This window comes from Rutilus rutilus, assembly GCF_951802725.1.
Source record: "Rutilus rutilus genome assembly, chromosome: 10".
Classification (NCBI taxonomy): domain Eukaryota; kingdom Metazoa; phylum Chordata; class Actinopteri; order Cypriniformes; family Leuciscidae; genus Rutilus; species Rutilus rutilus.
Genome location: NC_140215.1, coordinates 11,109,211 through 11,115,321, shown reverse-complemented (window position 1 = coordinate 11,115,321; position 6,111 = coordinate 11,109,211).

Sequence of the window (6,111 nt, the reverse complement as noted above, 5' to 3'; positions counted from 1 at the left end):
GCAAGTGAACTACGTTTATTACAGAAAAACAGGGAAAACAAAACCCACGAGGGGGCAAAACAAGACAGGATTGACTGTATAAGACTAACAAGACTTGACTAAGACTAAGACAGATAAATGAACAATAAACTAACAGCTAAGACAGGATCAACTCTTCTCAAGACTTTCAACAGGTTACTCACGGTAGGCATCACATTGATTGAATGACAACTTGTATCATGTAACAATGAACCGGCACAAGACAGCAAACACAAGGGGATTAAATAGGGAGAAACTAATGAGGGAAACAGGTGACAAGGGTAAAGCAATGATGACTAAACGAGGATAACAAGGGGGACGGGGCAAGGAACGAGACAACACAAGCACATGGCCAGCAAAAGGCCATGTGTGTGAACATAAAACATGGGTCTGTCATGATTCTGCCATAAGACAAGAGAAAATCAAGAACAAGATGGCAGAATCATGACATAGGTGGCTAGCCAGGTATGTTTCAGTTTAGTTTGCGCCAACCCTGCACCATGAAAGTGGTTTGGCTTTTAGCAGCGTTCATCGCCATAGTAACTCACGCTCCACGGCTAACCTGGTCCGGGGCAGGTTATGTTCCAGGTAAGAGGTTGCAAACCGAACTTAGACCAATCAAATGTTCAATTCTCTCTATAGCTTTATCAATTGTACAAATTAACTTCACAACTTTTACTTGCACGTTTTCTTTTAGTTGTCCTCTTTCATAGACAAGGAGGTACTTTTATTAGACTAGTAATGAAAAACATGCAGTGCCTTGACTTAGCGCTGCATCTGACCTAATAACAGAAATCACATTTAGCAGATGTGTTTCATTGTACTTCTGTCAAACTTCAGAAACTTCAGAGTCTTATCAGCTTTACTGTCCTACTTTGCTATTTCATCCTCCGGAAAGAAGTGGTAGACAGTGGCAGTAACAACTTACACTGTGCCCCAGCAAGACCATGCAGGCCTTTACATCTAATATCCTCAGGGCTCTGGCCTCTGTGTGACAGTCTTTGGGCTGAGCACTGATTCACTTTTTCCCTGCTGATATTTCCATCTCAGCTGCTATCAGTTAATGAGAGTCAGACTGTGGTTCTGCACCTGCGGAGAGCTGCCGAATCAATCTGGAGGATTGCTGGACTACAAAGTGATCTTCAGTACCATGGACAGAGATTCAATCATCAGCCTACAGCCTCATCTGTCCCAACTGAGTCAAAGGAGCATTATGCTAAACAACTCATTTAAATACTGTAATGACATTTCACACAAGTAACAGAATTACATTGTTGTAATGGATAAAGGCATAAGCTATAGGCAAATTACAATTTTCTCAAAACAGTTGCAGTGCTTTTCAGTGACGTAAACTTTAAAAATATATATATTTTAAAGGATGATTTAGCAGTCATGCATTAGTTATTCATCAAATGATGATTACATATATTATTGGATGGATGACAATAATTGACAAAGAATGGATGGATGGATGATGGAGAACAATTGACAGAAAGAATAGATGATGAATGGATAGATGGAGAACAATTAACAGAAAGAATAGCTGATGGAGAACAATTGACAAAGAATGGATGGATGGAGAACAATTGACAGAATGGATGGATGAGAACAACTGACAGGAAGAATAGATTATGGATGGATAAATAGATGAACAATTGATAGAAAAAATGGATGGATGGATGGATGGATGGATGGACGGATAGGGTGCCTCTTCATGAACTGCTTTGCATAATTACATAATTTGCATAATGTCTTTCAAACAATGCAGACATCATGTGCAAAAATGGCGGGTACAATTCATTCTCAGTGATTTCCCCCCTTAGACCTTGGAGGATGGCATTTATCAGTTCTGTTCTAAGATGTGCAATTTACAGCCAGTGAAATAATAGCTTTAAGATTTATTTGAAGTATTTTTCAGCGAAGAAACCAGAGATGAACTATTCAGCCTTGAGATATTAGGATATTAGTAAAGGACATTAGCAAAAATACGGCTGCAATAATCCTCAGCAAAACAGCAGATTTTTTAAATAAGAGTCTTATTACAAACATTTGAGTGAATATTAAGAGCAGTGCAACAGATCCACACAGTGATGGTGTGATCGCATTAGGGAAAATGTCTTGTACCTATATATTAGTATATATATCTGTGGATATAGAAGAAAATCGGTGGCTGGCCTCTTTGCTTTCTTGCAACTCAAATTTAGACAGAAATCATTACTGAAAAAAGCATTGATCAATGACAGAAGTATTCTTTCAGAAGACAGAAGTCATGGGAAAAAAGCAGGATGTTTTTGTGATAAATATGAGGAAAATATCCCTCTATAATCTCATTTTTAAAAGTTCACTGGCTACGGGATTTATAATGGTGATATAGACTCACAGAGAACTATAAAACATGCCCGGAGGGAGACTTCTTGAGACATTTGGTTGGGTGATTCTGCCTCTGAACTGTAACCACAACCACAAATGTTCCCCAAGATTGTCTTAAAATAAGACTAATATCAGTTCAGTTCAGTTTTCAGCACATACTTTTGTTGTAATGGTTGCTTTAAAACAAACAACAGCAAGCTCTCATACTGTAAACATCAAGACATCTCCTTTTGATTAAAGAAAAAAAAAGATGACAACATCAATCATGTACCAATGCAAGGTTTATGAATACACATTGTGCACAGGGTGAATGCAAATGACATTTGAAAGAAGCCTTTTGATCAATATGCAATCTTCATCCACTACTTCTCTCTTCCAAACAGAATTATAAAAATGTGAAACAGCCTAAGACACAGAAAGTAAATGATCTATTATTCATAATTTTCTCACATATTTTGTTGTTCTGTATGGGTTTGTACTAATAATACTTAATTCCACAACCCAAATAATAGGAAGCAGAGACCTTGTCTACATGTTCCTTTACTGAAAATGGCAAAGGGTGGATATCAGTGCAAAATAGCTTGGTCTCAAAACGTAATGTTTCTTAATTACAGAAGAAAACATACCGTATAATCACGCATAACCTTGCCTAATTGTAGTCTCCATTAAGGTACTTATTGGCTATTGCTACCAAATGCCATGTACGTGTAACAAATGGCATGCATTAGAAACTGTTCATGCGAACCACTGATCCTGATCAATATATTCAGAAATAGTTGCATGTGGCAGCCAGCAGCACAATCTGAATCCGTGGAAACAGCATGACTGCCATCCAGTGGAAAACTGCAGGTTTATCAGCACTACTGATAGAACACCGCTGTCTTTGTTCTTCTGCTGCTCTGCCAATAGAGCAGAATATTCATGATGCAGTGGTGAAAATAAAATTTCATACTGATTATTACCTTGTGATGAAATATTGATACAATCTACCTCTATGATTTTTATTTACAGTGTAACAGATATTACTGCTGATGAATTTGAGATCCAACACTAAAAGAAACAAATCATGCCTAGTCAATTTATAAATAAAATTATAATTTTAGCTTTTCTAAATGTAAATGTGTTGGAGTGTGGCCCACTAGGGGCCTATAATACCATGAAGCCGGTTTAGGTGGCTAGCCAGTTATGTTTCAGTTTAGTTTGCGTCAACCCTGGGTTTTAGGTACCATGAAAGTGGTTTGGCTTTTAGCAGTAGTAACTCACGCTCCACGGCTAACCTGGTCCGGGGCAGGTTATGTTCCAGGTAAGAGGTCGCAAAGTCACTTCACTCCACCTGTTTCTACTCCAAATTAAAGGTCACTACATAGCAAATGATTTTTAAAGACAAAATCATCTGGCTTTTAGTAACACTTACTTATAGAATAATAATTTTGTATGATTTAGATATTATTTATGTAATTATGAATCGATCACACGTACAATTTTAGTTTATCAATTATTTTCACGCACAGTTTAAATGAATAAATATATAAAAGTAATATAAATACGCATTAGAATCAATAGATAGGGGGAGAGTGGGGTGATTTGTGCCAGGGGGGGAAGTAGTTCCACCCCTTGTTTCTGGAAAACCATAGAAGAAATTGGTCATGTGACCACATAATTTTGAAAAGCAAATATTTTTACTCATCCTCCAAAGAAGAGAGACACATGGCATGAGAGTTAAGCACATTTTAGTGCAAAAAAAACTGTTTTTTCCCTTTCAAAGTAAAATTTCTATGATTAAGGTTTTTTTATTGTAGTTTCTGAACAATTATAGACAAGTTTGAAAACATTTCACACATGTTTTAGTGCTTTAGTAGGCTACACAATGAGTCTATACAGTTAGCATGATGTTAGCTCTTAACTGCTGGATCATGCTAGTTTTTCAAACTTGTGGGTCTGGGGTGATTTGTGCCAAAGGGCCTGGGTTAAGTTGTGCCAGATCCAGACCACCTAGACCTACGTACTCACAGGGGATAATCTTGAGAAGTGAAGAGATGGGCATGCCTCATCATTGTTTGACTTAGGCCTGCCTGCTATTTGTTTAATTTAGCTAACACTGATTTCAGTTTTGAGTTTGCACTATGTTATTAAAGAGAAGTTTTATTCCGTTTTTAAGTGGCCTATGTCACAATAGGATGTTTAGAAATTAGCCTAGTCACTTTATTCTTATATGTTACATAATTACTAGACAGCGCTATGTCAACAGGCATCTATTGCCAAAGCCTTTTTGCCTGAAATGATTCACAAATATGATATATTGTGTTGCTATGGTGCTCTAAATGGTTGCTAGGGCGTAGCTTGATAGCTTCACAATGATCCTGAGAGACTGATTGGTATTCTGAGTAAAATGAGCCCGCCCCCTTGTCTCTATGACACTGTGATCCAGAGTTATGTTCAATACAAAATCCCTATGCAATTGACCATAGTAGGAAAAACGCATGCTATGGTATTCCAGGGTGACAATATCTAAATAAACCTTAAATGAGTAATTTTGTATTGAATTTATCTTGCTTTCATATAGCATTACGGTTCATAACATTAAAATGTTCTGTTTTACTTCAGAAATCACTGGCACAATTTACCCCAATGTATTCCCCCAAAGGCACAACTTCCCCCGCACCAGGGGCAAGTTGTGCCATGAGACTACTTTTTTCCCAAAAGCTATATTTCTGAAACAATTTATTTCAGATCCAAAGTCATTGTTCTCAGGGATGCACCACATCCTGAAATATATGTACATCCTTAAGTTGAAGGCATTACTGCCATGGCCTCACTTTAAAGTCACTTTGAGTAAAAACTGGCACAACTCACCCCACTTTCCCCTAAAGCTATAAAATTACTATATGTGAGCTTAAATGTTCAATTCTCTCTATACTTCTATCAATTGTACAAATTAACTTCACAACTTTTATTTGCACTGATATAGCAAGACTTTTTATTTTATCAGCTATTTTCTGCTCGCTGTGTAAATTTGTTTATATTCTTAATATTTTTCAATCTCATAATATTCTTATGATATCGCGCTGCTTCTCTCACGAGAAATGAATCGCTGTTTCACTCTAAGCATGTGATTGGCCGTTCGCTATAACCCTTATATTTAATATAAATATTTAAAATGTATAAACCAATAAATAAAGTACCTAAGTCTTAAGTTATTATCCTTAGAAAACACAATTGTTATTAACCAGCTTCAACTCATCCCTCCAAATGCTGGCGTGATGTATCCAATCTTTCAGCAGAAGGAGCTGGATCAAATATTCTGAATCTACAATCTGACTTGTGATGCAGCCTGGAATCATAATCACAACATGTTGGTTTGTTTTTCCAGAGGAGAACTGGTCCCTCAACCCTTGCCTGGTTTCTCCCAAGGTTTTCCCTCCATTTGTCAACTGATGGAGTCTGGGTTCCTTGCCACCGTCATCTTTAGCTTGCTTAGTGGGGGACTCTTAATATTCACCAATATTATTGATCTGACTGCACTGACACTATTGGATGAGAACTGAACTGAGCAGGACGATGACATCACTGTTTTCTCCAGAGCTGCTTATAGCCGAATTCAACTCATTCCATAATTGATGAACTTAACACAGTTCTTGAACCAAACTGAATAATGACACTAGTACTGTCTCTTTAGAGCGGCTCTTTTTGCATCATTGATCATTATTTTCCTGTTTATCTGTA